This window comes from Symphalangus syndactylus, chromosome 19, assembly GCF_028878055.3.
Source record: "Symphalangus syndactylus isolate Jambi chromosome 19, NHGRI_mSymSyn1-v2.1_pri, whole genome shotgun sequence".
Taxonomy (NCBI): domain Eukaryota; kingdom Metazoa; phylum Chordata; class Mammalia; order Primates; family Hylobatidae; genus Symphalangus; species Symphalangus syndactylus.
In genome coordinates this window covers 83951639-83974234 of record NC_072434.2, presented here as the reverse complement: position 1 = coordinate 83974234, position 22596 = coordinate 83951639, and the positions used below count along the sequence as shown (strand labels likewise).

Below are 22596 nucleotides of genomic sequence, written 5' to 3'. Positions count from 1 at the left end.
CACCCAGCCAGAAGGAGACTTCTAAAGACATACATAATTTAATTTGTGATGTTAAGGTAAACATCACAAATATATATAATGACCATAAAACCACAAAGATAAATAGAAATCCACAAAAATCTGTCCGTTTAGTAGGTGATACAGTTTGGCTATGTCCCCACCCAAATCTAATCTTGAATTCCCACATGTTGTGGGAGGGCCCTGGTGGGAGGTAATTGAATCATTGGGGCAGGTCTTTCCCATGCTGTTCTCAAGGTAGTGAATAAGTCTCAAGAGATCTAATGGATCTATAAGGGGGAGTTCCCCTGCACAAGCTCTCTCTGTGCCTGCTGCCATCCATGTAAGATGTGACTTGCTCCTCCTTGCTTTCCACTATGATTGTGAGGCCTCCCCAGCCACAAAGAACTGTAAGTTCATTAAACCTCTTTATTTTGTAAATTGCCCTGTCTCAGGTATGTCTTTATCAGCAGCATGAAAATGGACTAATAATACAGTAGGGCTGGCATTCCAACCGCATAACCTTGCTTTTTTCCTTTTATTACATTCTAAATCCTAATACGAGACTTCATAACGTGCATGTTGGCTGCATTGAAGGGCTAGAAGTATGGCATGCTGCAGGCCCTGGGAGGGCAGGACAGCATCACATCAGTGCCATGGGCATCTCTCACCCAGGCCCTCACAGAGGGACAGCAACACAGCAACCAGGCCTGTACCCATGTCCATAGTATGTAGATTCTTACCAAGAAATGCATCCTCAAAGCCTTTATGCCCAAAAGCTTCCCCCATAACCACTACTGTCCTCATCAGGGGAAAAATCTATAAAGGCTGAAGAAGCTATTGCAAAAATAAAGAAGAATAATAATTGGGTGTGTGCAAAGCAGTCAAAGATAACATTTTAATCTGAATTATAAGCAAGTCAGATAAGTCAGATTAAATTTATATGTGAAAGGCTTTCTGGGTACAGAGATTGACAGAGTTGGACAAACCAAACACTGTCATTGTTTTAGATGGTTTATAAGGAAGAAGTGAGGGAACAAGACTTGGCTTTCTGGTCTGAGTGATACATGTCAGCCCAGCAACTGGCTCAACTAGAGAGATGGACACAAAACATGGGCTCGTGCTCTTGACTCTAAATATTGCCCCAAGTTATCAGTACTTTCCACCTTGGGAACAAATTATGACTTATTTGGAAAATGTCACCCACTAAAACCACTGAATTTTGTCCAGTGTAAGCTCAAAGGACAATATCTTAAGTTGATTCATAATAAATACAAGTGTACATCTGATATAGAACTCATGATTATGAAAGTGAAAGTTCAAGCCCTTACTCCCCATCACTTTGTGAAACATTTTCTACATTTCTACCTCCTTTCTTTTTTGCTCTCTTTCTCTCCTGCAAAAAAAAGTCATTTTAAACATGGTGACAGTCCAAAATTCAAAATAAATTAGACATTCATTTGATATTCCTTGATCGGCCTAATAAACCACTTTTTTTTGTCATTTCAGTATTCCATACTCAAGCTATGTTTGCATTTTGTTTGATTTAAGTATTTGTTAATCATTTTTGAAATTCTGAATCTAACAAAATAAATCCAATAATTGAGCACATTTATAAAAGTCCTTTAAATATAACACGTGGCAAGGACATTTTCAAATTCAGAAGTTCTCTGATTTACATTATTTTAAAATCATACTATATAATGATTTGTGACTATATCTTTACAATGCCTGACAAAGGGGATAGCTACCATTCCTTGTGTGGATGCTGTGTTAAGCCATCTGAACAAAGGCAGTATGGAGTGTATCATAATCATTTCCATTTTATTTCTCAGAAACTGAGGTTTTTGAAAACTTCACAATTAATAAATGACTTTGAACCCAGGGCTTTCTGATTCTAAAATCTGCGCTCATCAGGATAATCCCACACTCCCCAGGGAACTGATTGATAACTTAGTAAGTGTCACACTGCTCCCAAACACTTGTCCATATTAACTCATGTAATCCATACAACAAGCCTATGCAATCAGATAGATCCCTTTTTATTAGTTTCATTCATTTTCATTTTTTTTTGTATTTTTAGTAGAGATGGGTTTTCACCATGTTGGCCAGGCAGGTCTCAAACTTCTGACCTCAAGTGATCTGCCCATCTCAACCTCCTAAAGTGCTGGGATTATAGGCCACTGCACCCAGCCAGAAGGAGACTTCTAAAGACATACATAATTTAATTTGTGATGTTAAGGTAAACATCACAAATATATATAATGACCATAAAACCACAAAGATAAGTAGAAATCCACAAAAATCTGTCTGCAAACTAAAGCACAGAGAAATTAAATGACTTGTCCAACTTTGCAAAGCTAGAAAATGGTGGAACTGGGTTGCAACCTCAGGCAGTCTGACTATAGATCCTGCATACTTCAGCACTATGCTACAATATTAGCCAGTGAATATGTCACCTGTTATTAAGATTTCTGTTCCATTTATATGCAAACAGTTTATTCACGTAACAGACCACTGCCCTTCTAGTGAAAATCATATCTAATTTCTGGAATTAGAATTTGCAAACCAGTTTCATTGCATAAGCCTGGTTATATAACTTGTTTAAATTTAGTGGAAAAGTCTTTCTCAATATTACTGAATGTATTTGTTAAGTTTACATTTTCAGTTGTTCATTTTAAACAGGCTAGCTGTATTCTCCTAGCTAAAGAGAATGGTCATAGAAGACGTTAAAAAGATTTCAGTTAACAAATGTATTAAATACTATATTTAAATAATATTTACAATCTCACTAAATTCCTACATTGTTTCCTTAGTATCTTGAAACTAAAGTACACATAAGAAGTATCTAATGTATCTTTCTCCTTCATGTGTAAAAACCTAATAGATAAAATCTAATAAGAGTAAACACGATGGAGAGAAGCAGCAGCAGAAATTCCTTACGGTTGGTGGGGATTGGTGTGTGTGTGCATGGGTGTGTGAGAAACATGTATTTCCTCATATATCATTTAAACATAATTTTCTCAAATATACAAAATTAATTTGGGTCATAAATTAAAATTAATTAGGATTTTATCATTTATCCCTTAGGTGAGTAACATATAAAATAGTAGACTGCATTAATTAATTTGAAGAGACAATTATGGTCACAACTTTTTCCAGCTCCCTACTTGTGATGTTAGTTGACCACAGACAACACCATTTATTTTTACAGAGTTTGAGAGTTAGCTAATAATTTCACATCCGCTACCTCTGTTGACCTTCAAAGGAAATCTTATGAACTAGGTAAAGCAGAAACGACTCCTTTCATTATTCAAATGAAGAAACTGAGGCCTAGAGATTAGAGGCCTAGTATGAGGATAAATGCTGGAGCTGAAATAAAATTAACATCTTCTGACTGAGTTTAACTTTCTTTTCATAACGCCATAAATATCATACACCAACTGTTAATATGGTGCATCTGTAAGTGGAAGCACATCAAATACCCTGTATAATAAAATTAAACTGTTTCAAATTATAAACTCAGTAAAAAGTCTAAGCTTACATTGGCACCAGATCTATATGACATTAACCAGAAGACATCGAAACTGTCCAGTGACGTTTTTTAATTCAGTTAAAAAAGAGGAAAGATTCTATACTTCTAAATTCTGCCTATATAGGTATACATAATTACATTTATATACTTACACCTAATAGATACAGCTCAGCATGCCTCTTCATTTTACAATTGGTTGATACAGAAATAGCTAGATCTAGCCATATTTCATACCAGTGACACAAATACATGTGTTTTACACATTTTTCATTATAAAAGTAGGTACTCTGTTGAAAATCTCAACATATAACTGTGTACATGATATTAATTAAAAAAATACCTACTAGTGAAGAGACTTGGTTCTGTACCTCATGATGGGGATGGATACAGTTCATTCAATCCACAGTCCACTGAGTGACTCATAACCAAAATACGTGCCATTACTGTTCGTATCTAAACAGACACAAAAAGATGACAAAATCGGTCAATAAGTATGATCTCATATGATTTGCATAAGATTATCTTTCTAATCTGTAGCATCATAATAATAATAATAATAAGACGTTTGACAAGCAACCCAACAGAAAGACCTTAACCTACATACCTCTGTTGTTGTTGTTTTTATTTCATTAGCTTTAAGAATATAAATGGTTTTTGGTTACACGGGTGAATTTTACAGTGGTGAAGTCTAGGATTTTAGCACACCTATCACCTAAATAGTGTACATTGTACCCAATATGTAGTTTTTATCCCTCACCCTCCTCCCACACTCTGAATCTCTAATGTCCATTATTATCACTCAGATGCCTTTGTGTACCCATAGCCTAGCTCCTACTTATAAGTGAGAACATGTAATACCTCCGTTTTGCACACAATGTGAAGTATAGCCATACGAACATACTACACAGTCAGTAAATATGTCTGATTCAGAAGTAAATTTACTAGTAACTCAATGTAACATTACTAGAAAGCCATATGCTTATCAATAAGAAAACCAAACTTATCCAGTGATGTGAATTTTTTATGGCCTATGTGTTGAGCATTACCCTATGTATGCATATGAATTTTCATTTATTCTTCACCACAAATCCGCAAGGTAGTCATCTTGCTTTACAGATTTAAAGACTCAGGGGAGTAAGGCAACTGGCCCAAGACTCTGCCCTCTATAGAACGTGCTGCTTTACCATATCACGTGGCCCATGCAAAGCAGACACTTCTTCCAATGATTAGTTGTGCTCTACGTGTCCTACAATGTGACCCACAGATATTGAGTTGATATATAAAGATACATCTCATTGGTTCTCTGTCTCCCATATAGTTCTCTAAAATGCAAGCATGGTATTCTACTCGTCTTTGTATGTCAAGATAGATATAAAGTGAGATCTCACTTTGAAATATAGTGCCTGGCACATACAAATACGTGCTGAGTAAATGAATGAATGAACAGCAACAACAAAAGTAGGCATTGGCATCTATTTTTTGCCTTAATTCACACTTTTGTTTTGTCAATCCTTTAATTTACTTGCCAAACTTATCTTTCTGTTTGCAATACAATCTCAAGAAGAAAAAGAATAATCTGAAATACCATTTGAATGAAGTTCAAATATATTCATTCCAAAAATTACACACTAGTTAGCAGTCAGTTTAATTTAATTCATTCAGAGATCGAATTCTATTTCTCAAAAATAGAAAAAGGTTAAATAATAAGGACATTTCCCAGAAAGAAAAAAAGCCACGTTTTACCTGTAGATTAGGTATCGGCTTCCTAACGGGACTTACAACTACGCACCTTCCTAGATCACAGGGGGAAGGATGGCACGAATAGAGGAGAAAACTGAAGTCAAAGTCTATAGGCAGAAACTGCATGATTACTAGGAGCTAGGAAAAGCTGCTTTGGATTGGAGATGCTACAGAAAAACAGCCAGCTTGGAGACTCTAGTGGTCAGGTCCCAATTTACTCTGCAGAAAAAGCAGCACCACAGCAATCTCCCCAGAGCAGGAGTGGGCAAACTCCAATCCTGCTGCCAGTTTTTGTGTAGCCTGTGAGCTAAGAATGGTTTTTACATTTTTAAATGTTTGGAACAAACTAAAAGAATTCTGCGAATTATTTGAAATTCAAATATCAGAGTCTATAAATAAAGTTTTATTGGAACACAGCCACAGCCATTCATTTACATATTGTCTCTGGCTGCTTTCATGTTACCACGGCAGAGTTGAGTAGTTGTAACAGAAACAGTATGACCCACAAAGCCTAAAATATATACTATCTGACCCCTTATAAAAATTGGTTGCTGGGCCAGGCGCGGTGGCTCACACCTGTAATCCCAGCATTTTGGGAGGCCGAGGCAGGCGGATCATGAGATCAGGAGATCGAGACCATCCTGGCTAACATGGTGAAACCCCGTCTCTACCAAAAATACAAAAAAATTAGCTGGGCATGGTGGCGGGTGCCTGTAGTCCCAGCTACTCGGGAGGCTGAGGCAGGAGAATGGGGTGAACCCGGGAGGTGGAGCTTGCAGTGAGCCAAGATTGTGCCACTGCACTCCAGCCTGGGCGACTGAGTGAGACTCTGTCACAAAAAAAAAAAAAAAAAAAATCTGTTGTTGATTTCTGGTCTAGAAAATTGTTCATGCTTGATTTGGTGGAGATTATATGACAGGAAGAGGGGTGCTTTAGGGCAGATTGAAAGCAGAGGTTGGGAACCCCTGGCCTTACAGAAGATCATGAGCCTCAGGGGCAATGCAATAACCACCTTGAGTAGGGCAGGGTATTTCTTTGGGGACAGCAGGATTTTCCCTGCAGGAGGCACAAGAAATGAGTTCAGACTCAGCCACACTTCATGTCAGGCCCACAGGCTGAGGCAATGAGGATGGATGGAGAAAACTGGCCACTGGGATAGTGTCATTCTTCAATGCGCCAGGATGGCATTCTTTTCAAAGAAATTTCCAGGGCTCTGTCTCCCTCCCTAAAGGTGCCAATCTTCAGAATGACAGATAACTGAGACAACCTGTCTTCTTGCTGAAGGCCTAAGAAAGATGATGATAACAGCAAACAGAAGAACTCTAGAAAAGTTGAAAGATCCTCCATTCGCCCCCATTTAAAGGCAAAGAGTGGACCACAGCAAAGATGCGTAAATGGTAAAAATGTAAAACAAAGAAAGCATGAAGGTTACAGAGAAGAATCTGCTACATACATAATAGGACTCCTATGTAGAGGTGGCATTTACTTTTGAAAAATATCAAAGGAAGTTAAAATACATTTTGTAAAACATCTATTTTTGAGACAACAGAGAACAAAATCCCAAAGATTTATCTTCAAGCAGAGAAGTTAATTAAGCCCAAATAAATAAGAAGGCCGCTAAGTGGTTGCCCATTTAATTGCATCTTAGAGGTGAAGAGAAGGTGAGTTTTGAGCTGGAAGACTTGGCTCTAAACACCAACTCTGATATATTCTCGCTACATGACCTTGGACAGCTGGCCTCATATTCAACAGCCTCACTTGCATCATCTCTAAAATAGAGTTTTTCTGAGAGTTGTAAGACAAAATATGAACAAAATGTCTAGAATACTGCCTGTCGCATGGGAGGTACACAAGATTTACTAACTGCTCAGCTTGCTTTCTCTCCGTCCTCTTCTAATACTAATCTCCAACCAAAATTATTACAGCTGTAGGAAATGGTTGCCAGATATTCAGTTCTCTCCTACACTCCATACTTGACTTTGCTCCTTTTGTTTTCTCTGAGTAGACAACATCTTCTAATTGGTGTGCCTCTCTATTTATCTGGTAAACTGTTATTCATTTGAAAAAATAATAACTCAAAAGCTAATTCTTACCAATCCCTAGTCCCTCAGGAACAAATATACTGCCATAACATTTTGAACATAATGTATATAACATAATAATTTTGTATTGTTATCTGCTTGCGTATCTGTCTTTCCCAGGAGGTTATATCTTGGTCATTCTGTCTGATATAGTATAATATCAAGATGATTAATTATAATCTCTGGGGGAAGACAGACATGGTTTTTTAAAAAATGCCCACACATACATATTTCTGCCTATCTACTGGCCTACTCTATCTACTGCCTATACTCCACACGGGTCTTCTGATTCCTGTTGAATAGAGGAATTTCCTTCACAGGAGTTACAATCTGGAGTGATTTCCAGACAGCTAGGTGTGCAACAGGTTCTAATATTTGTTGAGAGAAAGAAATGAAGAATGAACAAGTAAAGGAAGAATGACAGAAAGGCAACCTTGGTGAGGATTTGATATATAAAAAATTGGCTGGGCATGGTGGCTCATGCCTGTAATTCCAACACTTCGGGAGGCCAAGGCAGGTGGATTGCTTGAGTCCAGGAGTTCAAGACCACCCTGGGCAACAGGGTGAAACCCCATCTCTACAAAAAACTAGAAAAATTAGCCTGGCGTGGTGGCATGTGCCTGTAGTCCCAGCTACTTGGGAGGCTGAGGTGGAAGGATCACCTGAGCCTGGGAGGTGGAGGTTGTGGTGAGAGGTATTCACGCCACTGCACTCCAGCCTGGGTGACGGAGTGACACCCTATCTCAAAAAATAAATACATAAAAAATAAAAATAAAAAATGAACATAGCATATTGCAGGTGGCATTGACAATTTGGTTATCTTGGAGATCCATCTTGAAATATGCACAAAATAAAATAAATCTCCTCATTTTATGGATGTAAGTCAACTTTAGGCAGCTCCCAGTAATGATATTCCCTCATTTCTTGAACACCTACTATATGTGAGGCTCAGTGGGAGGTACAACCTCTAAGTCAGCTATTATTTATATGTGTTCAAAGGAAGATATTGAAGATGAAGAAAAAAATAAGGAATTTTTTTTCTTGACTAAAGTCACACAGATATTAGTACAGTAAGTCCTCACTTAATGTTGTTGATAGGTTCTTGCTCACCTGAGTACCTGGAGAAAACCCACACAGACATAGGGAGTTTGTGCAAACTCCACACAGACATTGGCCCTAACTATGAATTTTTTTTCCATCAATATTATAATTATAAGAAAATAAAGTTGAAAATTATTCAAGGACCTGTTATACACCGAGTTCTTAAATCTATGCATTTACATGTAACAAATCAAGATTCTCCGTTACTTTGATAAATGATGCTTTTAACATAGTATTTATTGTGTGAAGAGTTAATAAATGGTAGCTGTTGTTACTACTGTTATTAACACCATAACACAACATTAGGGAAACAGTTTAACATTACGTAATGTTAAACTGCTATACTTATATAATACTTAATTATTATAAGAAATATGGAAGTTATACTGATATAAGGAAATGTATGTAAAATGCAGAATATAAAATGGTATGTATTAGTTAATTAAAATTACAGGCAATACTATGTATGGTAAATTAGTAAAAATTAGAAATTAGTATGCTGAAAATAACAAGACTGTGTTTGTAGGTAACTTATTTGAAGTTCCTCAATTTCTTTGAGAGCACGAAAATTTCCTTGAATTCAAATTTATGTTAAAACAAACATAATGTGTAATTTCTAAAAGTGGTGCTACTATCCCAGACCTTCTCCACATTTGAAATCTAATTTCTTCTGGTGCAAGATAATAAATTACTGTTGTTTTAGTAAGAGCTGTTTGTTTATCTATTTATTTTACTATTAGGAATGGAAACAGTTAGAGGCAGATTTTTTTAAAGGATTACTGAAGTGAAGTTTTCTTTGAAATGGAGTCATTTAAACCACTTACTTCACTCAAAACAGACATAGTTTACCTTAACACTTCCCGATTAGCATAAGCAATCTACACATTATGATGCCGACTTCTGTAGCAAAGGCTAAATTATGTTAACATTTTGTTAAGATAAAGTAGTCAACACGTGCTGAAAAGAAATTTATTTCTTATACAATCATGCCTCACTTAACAATGAGGACAGATTCTGAGAAATGCATCATTAGGTGACTTCCTCGTTGTGCAAACATCATAGACTGCACTCACAAAAACCTAGATGGCATAGCCAGGTACACAAACAGGCTCTATCATAAACCGCATTGCTCCTAGGCTATCTGTACAGCACATTACTGTACTGAATACTGTGGGTGGCTGTAACACAACAGGAAACATCTGTGTATGTAAACATCTAAACGTAGAAAAGGTAAAGTAAAAACATGGCATTGGGCCAGCGCGGTGGCTCACGACTGTAATCCCAGCACTTTGGGAGGCTGAGGCAGGTGGATCACTTGAATCCAGGAATTTGAGACCAGCTTGGGCAACATGGCAAAGCCCCATCTCTACTAGAAAAACGCCAAAATTAGCCAGGCATGGTCCCACCTACTCAGAAGGCCAAGGTAGGAGGATCACCTGAGTCTTGGGAGGTTGAGGCTGCAGTGAGCCAAGATGCGGCCCCTGCACTCCAGCTTAGACAATAGAGTGAGACCTTGTCTCAAAACAAAAACAAAAACAAACCCCAAAATAGTAGTATAATCTTATAGGACTACTCTTGTATAAGTGGTCCATCGTTGACCAAAAAAACATCATTATGCAGTGCATGACTGTACAGAAATATGAGAAAGAGACAGATTTTAGCAGAACTATAATAGCAATAGTGACAAAAGTAATTGCTGCAAAAGGATAAGAATATTTGATAAGAGTGACGGCTGAGACTCAAAATCGTCTTTGTGCTCTAAGAGCTGTGGAAGGCTAACCCCACTGGGGGACATCCAGCTCAGAGCTCATCTGGGCTTCAGACTTTCATCTGAGGGGAGTTCTAACCAGTGTCACTAACTGCTGAAGCAACTGACATTCTCTTATTCTCATTGAATTATAAGAGAACAAAGGCCAAAAAAATTGAAAGAATTCTGTGTAATCAAAGCATCTTTTAACAAAGAAGGTACAGAAAAATGACCTTGAACCTGATCATCAGGGAATCTGAAGCAGCTTCTTGGGCATGAGTGGGTGGCTTTTCTTCCCCACAGCAGTTATGTCCAGAGTTTTACATCTGACAGAGCCATGTCTTATAGACACCAAGGGTTGGGTGGGCCTGGGGCAAATGGTGACATTCTGGATAAAAATGCACATTGTAGCTCGGTTTTCTTTAATTGAAAGGGTTATATGAAGAGTCTTTTTTCTCTCTTTGTTAAAATCCTAAAGTTATTTTTCATTAGAAATAACTATTTTAGGGCACTTATTTCATAGCCACAGTGGTAAGGAAGGAATTAATAAATCAAAGGGAAAGATAGCCTTGATGAAAAGGCTCAGGCATAACAAAAGTAGGACGTGGAATCCTAAGCTTGTTTCAAACTGCTACTGGGTAGGTTTATATGTGTGTTTACATTTGTAATGAGGTAACTGTCACTTTGTGTCTATATTTATTGGCTATTAAACTTTAAAGGCCAGTTGTACTGAAAATTAACTCCTATATTTATTCCACATGTGCTATGCTGATGCTTCAATGACTTTTTTAATGAAGTTTAAGTAAAGACAGTTAAATTAACTAGACAAAAATCAGTAGATTTTTAAAATATATAATTTACAAAACAGAGACAGCAGCCTCAAAACCTATTTAAATTAAGTCTACTTCCAACATTATCTAATTGGGTTGAAACAGCCCTTTGGCAGGCAGGGGATAAAGAGTGCTCTCATGAATCAGAGCTGTCACAATAGAGCAGAAGTGGTCAAGCTGTTTGATAGAGGGGTGAGGTGGAGTTTAGCTAATGCAGAGAGGAGGTTAAAAGTTAGGGCAAAGGGCCAACAGACAGAAACTGTTTCTATTGGCATCTTCCTGAGGGAAAAAGAAAGGAAAGGAAAATAATAAATTTCGGAGAGACTCTCGTCACACTTTGTAATTTCATGGAAGATGAGAACTATGTAAATTAAAGGAAGAGGTACTTGGCAAACCTTCCCAAAAGGCTAAGCTGCAATCTCATTATTTTAGCCATTACATGCTCCTGCATTTCTCTTTCTTCTTTTTCTTTCTTCTGCTACTTCCCCTCTTCCTTTCCTTCTTCCTTTTTTCTCTTCTGCCCCTTCAACCTTTTCAGCTGGAGCAATATCATAATTAACACTGCTCATGTGGCTACCCACATGCCAAGCACTTATGACTGATTTACACGCATATTTTATTTTAACACTCTTCCCGCATTGTTAATAGTATCCATATTTCATAGACGTTGAGGCTCATATAGACTGAATTTCAGAGCCAAATTAGCCAGTGAGTGGGCAAAGATGGAAATCAAATCTTAATCTATCTGATTCTTTAATTAGTAAAAGAATGATTTTCAGGAGTGAAACTGTAAATTGCAGAACTCATTGTAACCACAGACTCTTCACACATAAGAAATTAGGAAGAGGATCGATGAACTTTGGGAACCGAGTTAAGTGACCATAAGAGCAAAATTCTGTATTGGAGAGCTATTCAACTAAACATTCTTAAAATAAAAGCAATCAAATAAGTATTTAGGGAACAATCGGAATTCAATTCTGAACCTTACTGGTAGGAGGGGGTCTTTATTAGGGACTGATACAGAGTTTGGAGGTCCTCTCCAAATCTCATGTTGAGATGTAATCCCCAGCGTTGCAGGTGGGGCCTGGTAGGAGGGGCTTGGGTCATGGGGGCGGATCCCTCATGGCTTGGTGGGGTCCTCAATAGTAATCTGGCTGCTTAAAGTAAGTGGCACCTCCCTTTGTTCCCACCACGTAAAGTACCTGCTCCTGCTTATCCTTTCATCATGAGAAAAATCTCCCTGAGGCTTCCCCAGAAATCAAGCAGATGCTAGTGCTATGCTTCCTGTACAGCCCGCAGAACTGGGAGCCAATTAAGGCTCTTTTCTTAATAAAACTACCCTGTCTCAGGTACTTCTTTATAGCTATGCAAGAACGGCCTAACACAGGATGATGTACCATTTAATTCACATGTAAAATGAGAAAGAAGAACAATTGACACTAGTCCAAGAGACGTCTAGACTGGAGGATCAGTTAAAGGGGTATTTTTTTTTTTAAGAAACCGCAAAGAAACTGGCAATCAGTCTAAGAATACCTCAGACATTTAAAATATGCTGAAGACTCAAAGATAGAGCCCCAAAAAGTGACACTTAAAAGTCAACTTTGAAGCCAAAGAAAGAAAAGAAAAAGAAATTTAATTATCATTTTAAAACGTAATAGAATCCATTCTGGAATGTGAAGCTTTCTATCAGAATACATCAACAGTTGCAAAATATACATTTAGATTGAAATGAAAATGGTTCCCTTACAACCTCTTCTAAGCCATCCCCTAGGATGCATAATAACTCTCAAGTACTCAAAAGCCAGTGCATAACTGATTCTAAAATCTGAAAAGACCTTCATTTTCCTGGAAATACAGTAAGAAGACAGGCAGCCAAAAGAACATAGAAAACATTACGACCAGGGTTTTCTTGTTTTACATTTACCAGCCCAGGTACATAGATGGCTATCTTCACTAGTCTTTGGATATTTTCCTAGTTTTGTGTTAAAGGGAAATGATATGTGACTCAGAAATCATATAATTACCTGGAGTGGATGATGGTTTACTAATATCTTGGATATGCACGTGTCTGTGTCTATGGTATGTTTTGGAATTACAATATTTACACATTTTAAAAATTATCCTTAGTCTTTGGAATTGATAACCCTTCCTTTAATGTCAAGACAGAGTTAAAGACAACTGCAGTAAGCAATCAAGGATGACGATGATTATGTTCTCGTCTCCATAGAGATTGTTTGCAACAGGAGGAGGATGACTGTAGCCAAGAGAATACTTGTAACCATGTCCTCCAGCTAGGATTTCTAAGTAAATTATAGAATGGAGGGTTATTCAAGTCACATGGTTCTAAAGACACTGTCCATTTGGGGAACTGAAAAACCAAAGCTGAGGTTAGAATTTAAGGTAATCAATCAAACCTAAGCAAACCTGAAACCATGAAGATAAGCCACATAAATTCACTGTTGTCACTGCTTCCTTGACTCTGAATTCAGATGGAATTTAGGGCAACATCTTTAAGATGCCTCCCTAGACTAGGAGCTAGCAATACAATGATGGGGCCTAAACAGTACCCTTTCACACCCTCAGCTAGCTTGCAGTTAAAAAGACATGCACATTGTTCATCTAATTATGCTTATGATATCTAACCTGCCTCAGCCTCATTAGCCATTCCAGGCCGGGCTGCCTTCAACGTATGGTTCAGAATCAAACTGCAACACCCCGTATCCAACAGCCCAGGTCAATGGCCTCTTTAGCAGCCCTTATCTTTGCTCTGGACTAACCTGTGGCTGTCCCCATTAACAGCCACTGACCTCCATGATGCTGTCTCCTTGATCCTAGGAAACAAGTTTTAGAAGTTTCAAGAGCAGTTTCAGGTCAGAAATGTGCAAAGAGAGATCCCCAAACAGAAATAAATGTAGGGATAAGGGAAAAACAAAGTCTTCCCCATGGAATAAATTTCTTAGGCCTAACCACAACTCAAGAGCAACACAGAAGCCTGAATAATTTACTAACAAGAGTGTAAGAGTATTTTCATAGGGCAGAACCCACACTCAGTGTGGGTCTGGGGTGCTAAAAACACAGGGCCCAAAGGACCAAAGGGAAATAGAAAGGACTGAAAACATACTAGATAGGAAATAAAGGCATCTTAAGTAAGACTTGGTGATTGGGGCTCCACTTAAAATTCTAGCTAAACTTGGTAATATGGCAGGAATATAGTGAATTCTCCCTTTGGAGAGAGAAGACAACATACATGGAGAGGTTTTTGCCTTAGGTATGAGATGTACATAATACCAATATTAACCTTTTATTAGAGGACTTCTCCAAGTGAGTTTAAGTCCATAGTATGTGGATTCTGGGCCAGTGTGGGCCACTGGCACTGGTTGATTGGTACCCTGGTGAATCCCCAAGTTTTTCTTTGTCCATACCCCTTCCTTCAGCAAACACTGTGTGCTGAATTAATTAAACTTCTGAGGTTCTGATCAAAGTACACTTATTTGGTGGAAGAAAGCTGTAGGAGCAGCCTAGGCTGCAAATACTAAAAGATCCATCTAAAATGTAAGCTGCCTGAGGGCAGGGACTCTTTCTCACTACTATGTGTCCAGCACCTAGCACAGTGCCTGGCATGTAGTAGACTATTTTTGAATGGATTAGCAGTCTTATAAAAAATATAGCATCTTCAAAATAAGTCTTTACTCAAGCCTAGCAGCTACCACCAGTGGTACCGAACCTTTCATTTAATGATAACCTTACTAAAATCAAAGTTGAATCATTATTTTTATTATTTACAACTATTTATTGATGGTCTTACGTGAACTACATAAAATACTAAATGTTCCATGTATGAACCTTATGATTTAATCTTCATAATAACCTTGAAAATGTATATTAGCTTCATTTTACAGATAAGGAAATTGATGATTCAAACTTAGGTTGGATTTGGCCAAATTTCCATCACTTTGCACCATACAACAACTTGTCTTCATTTGTTTTCTGTTTCAGAGAATCCCTTTAAAATCAGAAGTAATTTTTAGATTTAATAATTTTTGAAACCAGAAATAAGGTAAATGTCTGGAAGTAAGATGTGGCTAACTTTGGCATCGGTACAGAGTTATATGACGTTAACTTAGCCAGTGATCCATATCCCAGTCCATCAAATGGAATTAGTACCACCAGCTCAGCAAATTAAATAAAGGTAATATTCTGTGAATACGCTTTGAAAATTAGATATGTATATGTGCAAATCAGTATGCACATTCTCCTAAAATTTTCTTTTTTGAGACAGAGTCTCGCTTTGTCACCCAGGCTGAAGTGCAGTGGCATGATCTCAGCTCACTGCAACTTCTGCCTCCTGGGTTCAAGCAACTCTTGTGCCTGTTTCCCAAGTAGCTGGCATTACAGGCACCTGCCACCACGCCTGGCTAATTTTGTTTTAGTAGAGATGGCGTTTTGACATGTTGGCCAGGCTGGTCTCGAACTCCTGACCTCAAGCGATCTGCCTGCCTTGGCCTCCCAAAGTGCTGGGATTATAGGCATAAGCCACTGCACCCAGCCCTAAAACGAGCATTTTCAACACTTACGGTGAAGAAAAGAAGCAGAGAGCCTCCCCATATCTAGCAAGAACTGCTAAGTCAGCCTCAGAATCAACAGGGCAGGAGAGGTGTGGTAGGGTTTGGCTGTGTCCCCACCCAAATATCATCTTGAATTGTAGCTCCCATAATCCCCACATATCATGGGAGGGACCCAGTGGGAGGTAACGAATCATGGGGCCGGTTACTTTCATGCTGTTCTCGTGACAGTGAGTGAGTTCTTACAAGATATGATGGTTTTTAAGGGGCTTTTTTTTTTTTTTTGAGACAGAGTTTGGCTCTTGTTGCCCAGGCTGGAGTGCAATGATGCAATCTCAGCTCACTGAAGCCTCCGCCTCATGGGTTCAAGCAATTCTCCAGCCTCAGCCTCCTGAGTAGGTGGGATTACAGACACCTGCCACCAGGCACAGGTAATTTTTTTTTTTTTTTTTTTTTTTTAGTAGAGATGGGGTTTCACTCTCCAGGCTGGTCTCAAACTCCTGACCTTAGATGATCCACCCATCTCGGCCTCCCAAAGCACTGGGATAATAGGCGTGAGCCACTGCACTCAGCCTATAAGGGGCTTTTCCCACTTTGTTCCACACTTCTCTTTCCTGCCGCCCTGTGAAGAAGGTGCCTTTCTTCTCCTTCACCTTCTGCCGTGATTGTAAGTTTCCTGAGGCCTCCCCAGCCATGTGGAACTGTGAGTCAATTAAACCTCTTTTCTTTATAAATTACCCACTCTCGGGTATTTCTTCACAGCAGTGTAAGGACGGACTGACACATGGTGGCAGCCAGATTAGCTTCATTGCTGGCATAGTGTTTTACAATCATGGGAAGTTTAGCTTAGTAATGGGAGCCCTGTTCTGTATTTTTAAAAAATCATATTCACATGCAAATTTATGAAAAGAAGGGACAGAATGTTTTTCTGTTCTAAAAAAAAAGAAGAAAACTTGAGGTTATTTGACCTTTCCTCATCGAAAGGGAAATGAAAGTGCTTCAAAATATATTATTTCCAGAACAGCGCTAGAGAGAATTAAAGGATGCTTTAAAATTATTTAATTTAAGGTTTTCATTATGGGGTCATTTTGCAAAAAAATAGAAAAAAAACTTTTTATTGCAACTAATGAATTAGTGAAAAGCACTTAAAGACATAAATAATATTTTAGCTGAATCTGCTTTAATCTTTTGTGTTCTCATTTCCTTAGAGGTGATTATGCATAGATTTATAGCAGAGATTATATTAAACTTCACCAGAGGGTCTTTTTCTTAATCACGTTTTTTCAATATTCTTAATTACTTTCATATTTAATCTTCTAGTTTTCATTACATTTTTCTATTTTTCAGGATCTTAATGTTAAACTTTATCAAGTAGAGTGGAACTCCTACATATCTTTTTTTTTTTTTTTTTTTTTGAGAGGCAGTCTTGCTCTGTCGCCAGGCAGAGTGCAGTGGCGTGACCTCAACTCACTGCAACCTCTGCCTCCTGGGTTCACACCATTCTCCTGCCTCAGCCTCCCGAGTAGTTGGGACTACAGGCACCCGCCACCACGCCCAGCTAATTTTTGTACTTTAGTAGAGAGGGGGTTTCACCATGTTGGCCAGGATGGTCTCAATCTGTCGACCTCGTGATTCACCCACCTCGGCCTCCCAAAGTGCTGGGATTACAGGCGTGAGCCACAGCGCCCAGCCAACTCCTACATATCTTATAAGAAATATACTCCACCTGCCAGGAGTGGTGGATCACGAGGTCGACAGATCAAGTTATGTATCCATCTTTATGCTAATATCACACTGCCTTGATTACTGTAGCTTTATATTAAGTTCTAAAATCAGGAAGTGCATGTCCTCTAACTTGGTTCTTCTTTTTCAAAGTTTTTATTATCATTATTATTATTATGGGCCATATGAATTCCCATATAAATTTTTGGATCAGCTTGTCAATTTCTGCAAAAAAATCCTAATAACAATCTCTAATAAATGTTTTTAGTTTTTCTATCTTGTTTTCTCTGTCTTTATCTTTCAGCAGTTTGATCATGATGTGTTTGGACATAGATCTCTTCGTTGAGCTTCTTGAATATGTAGATTGATATGTTTCACAAAAATTGGGATGTTTTGGCCATTATCTCTGCAAATATTTGTTTTCTGCCTTTTTCTTCTGGAACTCTCATACATTGGTATGCTTGATGTTGTATAGACCACAGTCCCTGAGGGTCTATTCATTTTTCTTCTTTTTTTTTTCACGGATAATTGCTATTCATCAATCTTCAAGGTCATTGGGTCTTTCTTCTGCTATCTCAAGTCTGCTTTTGTGCTCCTCTCTAAGTTTTCATTTTGTTATTTTACATAATTTCTGCCTCTCTATGGATATTCTCCATTTGGTGAAGGATCACGTACATACTTTATTCTTCAATCATAGTATCCTTTAGTTCTTAGGCCATACTTAACTATAGCTCCACTGAAATCCACTGAACTTTGTATACCTAGTTTCATACCTGGAACCCTGCACTGACAATTTCTACTGAATGCTTCTTTTTCATTGGTATGAGTCACACTCTGGAAGTCTCCATTTTCTTAGTGTTTTTCATTATTAATTTAAGTTTTACAGACACACTGCTTGGAGCAGCTTGCCTTTTAAATGTCAACATAAATTTTAATGGATCAAGCAATATAGCTAAAAATATATCATATTAGTTTCAGTTCGTTTGTTGAGATAGAAAGCTGAATTTGAGAAGCCGAGAAATATGTAGCTGACTCAATGGTGCAATTAATTAATTTGATCTATATTTGAAGAAGAGTACTAACAAAAGTAACAAAAAAAATAATTTGGGCTGGGCGCAGTGGCTCATGCCTGTAATCCCAGCACTTTGGGAGGCAGAGGCGGGCGGATCACAAGGTCAGGAGATCGAGACCATCCTGGCTAACATGGTGAAACCCCACCTCTACTAAAAATACAAAAAGAAAAAATTAGCTGGGCATGGTGGCAGGCACCTGTAGTCCCAGCTACTTGGGAGGTTGAGGCAGGATAATGGCGTGAACCTGGGAGGCGGAGCTTGCAGTGAGCCGAGATCACGCCACTGCACTCCAGCCTGGGTGACACAGCGAGACTCTGACTCAAAAAAATAAAATAAAATAAAATAAAAATAATAATAATAATAAATTGTGGAGTTGAAGAGTCTCATCAAATAAAAAGTTTGTCTAGTAAACTTGTTTTTAATATATGAAAAGGGTTGAGAATAGCACCTCAAGCAGGCACCGAACCTGCGTAGAGTAACATCTGAAGATAATGGCTATTGGGTTAATGTAAAGATTAATGACGAATGGACAGAGACAAAAAAATATACAATTAGCCAAGTGAAGTAATAGTAACGGATAATTAACAAGGCATTTTTTTTTTTTTTTTGAGATGGAGTCTCACTCTGTCACCCACGCTAGAGTGCAGCAACACGATCTTGGCACACTGCAACCTCCACCTCCTGGGTTCAAGTGATTCTCTTGCCTCAGCCTCCCGAGTGGCTGGGAATACAGGCATGTGCCACCATGTCCAGCTAATTTTTGTATTTTTGGTAGAGACAGGCATTCACCATGTTGATCAGGCTGGTCTCAAACTCCTGACTTCAAGTGGTCTGCCTTGCCTCGACCTCCCAAAGTGCTGGGATTACAGGCATGAGCCACCATGCCCAGCCAAAAAGGCATCTTATAACATATCAGTTATTTAGCTTTCAAAATGAAATTCATTGGAAATTGGAACTTCATATATTCCCTTTCAGATGATCACTTCAAAGCATCTGGTACTCCATAAACTTAAGACGTGCTATGGTGTGATGTATCACCTCCAAAAACAAAGCAAGACTCACATGCATTTCTTCGGTAAAGATTTTTTAAATCTAATTTTTTTCTTGAAAGGCAACCATTTCTGAACCACTCCATTAAGTACTAAATAAAAACATCTGTGGATTATGAAGTAAATGGGAGGAAACAGAGGATCTAACAGGTATAGATGGCTCCTTTAAGCCTGAATAAGAAGAATATCCATATTGTTTATGGGGGTTATTCTGGAAAAAAATATTTTATTTAGACTGTCTCTATCCTAAATTTTGTTGTTGTTGTTTTTAGACCAACTCTTACTCTGTTGCCCAGGCTGGAGTACAGTGGCGTGATCTCGGCTCTGTGCAACCTCTGCCTCCCAGGTTCAAGTGATTCTCATGCCTCAGCCTCCCGAGCAGCTGGGACTACAGGCATGTGCTACCATGCCCAGCTGATTTATGTATTTTTAGTAGAGACGGGGTTTCACCATGTTGGCGGGGCCAGTATGGAACCCCTAAACTCAGGTGATCCACCTGCATTGGCCTCCCAAAGTGCTGGGATTACAGGCATGAACCACTGAGCCCAGCCTGCCCAAATTAAATTAATGCCCTTTTGTTTCCATCTGTAACCTCTGCTGCTCCAGGATCTGCAGGTTCTATTTGTAACAAAGATTACCAGGTACACTGTTCAGTCATGCTTTGGAATGTACTGTGGTTGGATTACTGAAATTTACAGAAGGGCACCTTATTTATTCTGTCACCTTCATGCCCTGCCCTTTCAAACAGATGATCAGCCAACAGGCCAGTGCAGGACAGAAAGGATCCGTGAAAAGCATTTACCCTCTTGTCAGAAGAGACATGTCAGCAAGATTTGCCAAGTCTCTTGCTGATCAACACTTCAGGTACTTCTTGCACAACAGCAGGAATTGGTGCTGCTGGGTACTAATAGGAAAAAATCTAAAGACTTGACATATCTCATCACACAAAGAAGTCTATCTATGAGCTAGCAGACATGAACTGCTCTGACTTGCCACCATCTCCGCATAAGAAATTAGTGATATGCAAGTGTTTCACTCCCTTTAAATGCAACTTTTCATTTACTCAAACTTACTAAATAATGATAGTTGCTGACACTAAAGCCCTTTGAGGGTCCTCATTTTAGAGATGGAGTTGTTAAGTAAGCCCACACGTTTCCATTCTGTGCTGAGAACTTTGCAAAACATGGAAATATAAAATGCATGTCATCATGTCCACTTTCATAGGAAGCAGTTGTGAAAAGAAAAAAAAAATTCAAAAGTTGTAGTACAAAGAGATGGTAATGAAATGCAGTTAATAGCTTTTAAAATGCTTGTTATATAACACGCAGTTAAATATGTTACATTCATTATCTCCTTTAATTCTCACAAGCCTCTGAGATAAGTTCTTTGATTATCTTTATTTTTGTAGATGAGGAAACTGAGGCTTGCGGAGGTTAAACCATTGAAAGTTATTAGCTGGTAAGTGATGAACACTGTGATCAAGGTATTTACCAAGTACCGTAAGAACACAGAGAAAAGCACAATTGACTGATGTGGGGGCTCAGTTAGAGCTTCACATAGAACTGTTTGACATTTGAACTAAATTGAAAATTATGAGTGGGAGCTCACCTTGAAGGAGAGAGCAAAAATCTCAGACCTGAGAAACAGCACATGGCAAGTCGTGCAGTTGTCACAGATCCAGGAACAATCAGTCGGTCAGTAGTGCTTGAGGAAAGGTAGGTAAAAATGGCAGTGAGTGGGAACAAAGGGGATATAAATGGAGGTCAGGACTAGACTTTCTAAGGGCCTCAATTTTTTTTTTTAAGAAATCTAGTTTTCATAACACATGGTCAACAGCTCAGGCTCTGGGAATTAAGCAATGCTAGGTTTGAATCCTCCAGCTCCGTCATTTCTTGAACCTTGGCCAATAAACATTCAATCTACTGTTTCTTCATCTGAAAAACTGGGGATAAATACAGTAACTGTTTTGTAGGTTGTTAAAATTAAAGGAGACAGCATTTGTAAAAGACTTATGGCTTTTTGTTTTTGTTGTTTTTGTTTGTTTTGTTTTTTGAGACCGGGCTGTCACACAGGCTGGAATCCAGTGGCGTGATCGTGGCTTACGATAGCTTTGACCTCCTCCCAGTCTCAAGCAATCCTCCCACCTCAGCCTCCTGTATAGCTGGGACCACAGGCATGCACCACTATGCCTGGCTAATTTTTTAAATATTTTTGGTAGAGACAGGGTCTCCCTATATTGCTCAGGCTGGCCTTCAACTTCTGGGCTCAAGAGATCCTCTCACCTAGTCCTCCCAAATGCTCGCATTACAGGGGTGAGCCACTGCACCCAGCCGTGACTTATAAGGATGGAAAAAGGCTGCAATGAAAGTTAATTATTCTCGTGATTATTAATATGGTTATTGACATGGGTAAGGCAGACATGGTTTGAAGCTGACGAAAAATAAGATGTAAGAAAGAAAATGTCTGATAAATGAAAAACAGCTCTTTTTCGCTGATCCAGAAATTAGTCTTATGCAATACACCATCCACATAAAGTGCATTCATTTGCACTTAATAGAAGCAAAGGAATCACAGCAGTAGTGTGCTTGCTGAGGCCAGATGTCTTCCTGGCTAAAGCTAAGGGAAGACAAACCCACACAGGGGCTTCTAGCAAACACTGACACCCAGGCCAGCATTGGTATTCACAGAGGTCAAATCCAGTAGGCGGGTGTGTCCAAGTAGCTGGTAAAAACACTGGGATGAAGTGAAATTGCTGTGTCTCTTAATTCACGTAAAAATATCAGTTGTTCATTGACAGTACAACCTCATCAGGATTTGGATGTTCAGAAAGTAAGATTTCACTCTACAGGGAAACAGATCAGAAAAAGCATACAAGTAGGAGATGAGGTACTTATCAGGCTAATTACAGGGTAGTTTAGATCAGGAGACCTTTCTCATGGACTGTTTCAATGTAGAAAGACTGTGACAGGCAAGGACATAGGCAACGAGAGAAGATTCAGGGCCAGGCAAGGGTTTGTTTGAGGGCACTAGATGCGAGGAAGGCTGACAACACAGCTTAATTCCGATTGCCCCATATAATAAAGCTAAGCCTACTGTTTTCCTTCCAATCCCCCATCACACCCAGCTGAGACTCCATGATCAATTGAGATGAGTCATTCC

At 38.7% G+C, this 22596-nt stretch overlaps 1 protein-coding gene across 4 annotated transcripts in view; it reads right to left on the bottom strand.

Moving 5' to 3' along the window:
- CHRM3 (cholinergic receptor muscarinic 3) overlaps positions 1-22596 on the bottom strand; it is a 530923-nt gene that overhangs the window by 360839 nt on the left and 147488 nt on the right. For 3 of the 4 annotated variants that reach the window (XM_063614021.1, XM_055233474.2, XM_055233476.2), the window contains one exon: positions 3877-3985. The exons of the other annotated variant lie outside the window; for it this stretch is intronic. The gene's annotated coding sequence lies outside the window, so the exon portion shown is untranslated. The remainder of the gene's footprint in view (positions 1-3876; positions 3986-22596) is intronic. 4 annotated transcript variants of the gene reach the window in all.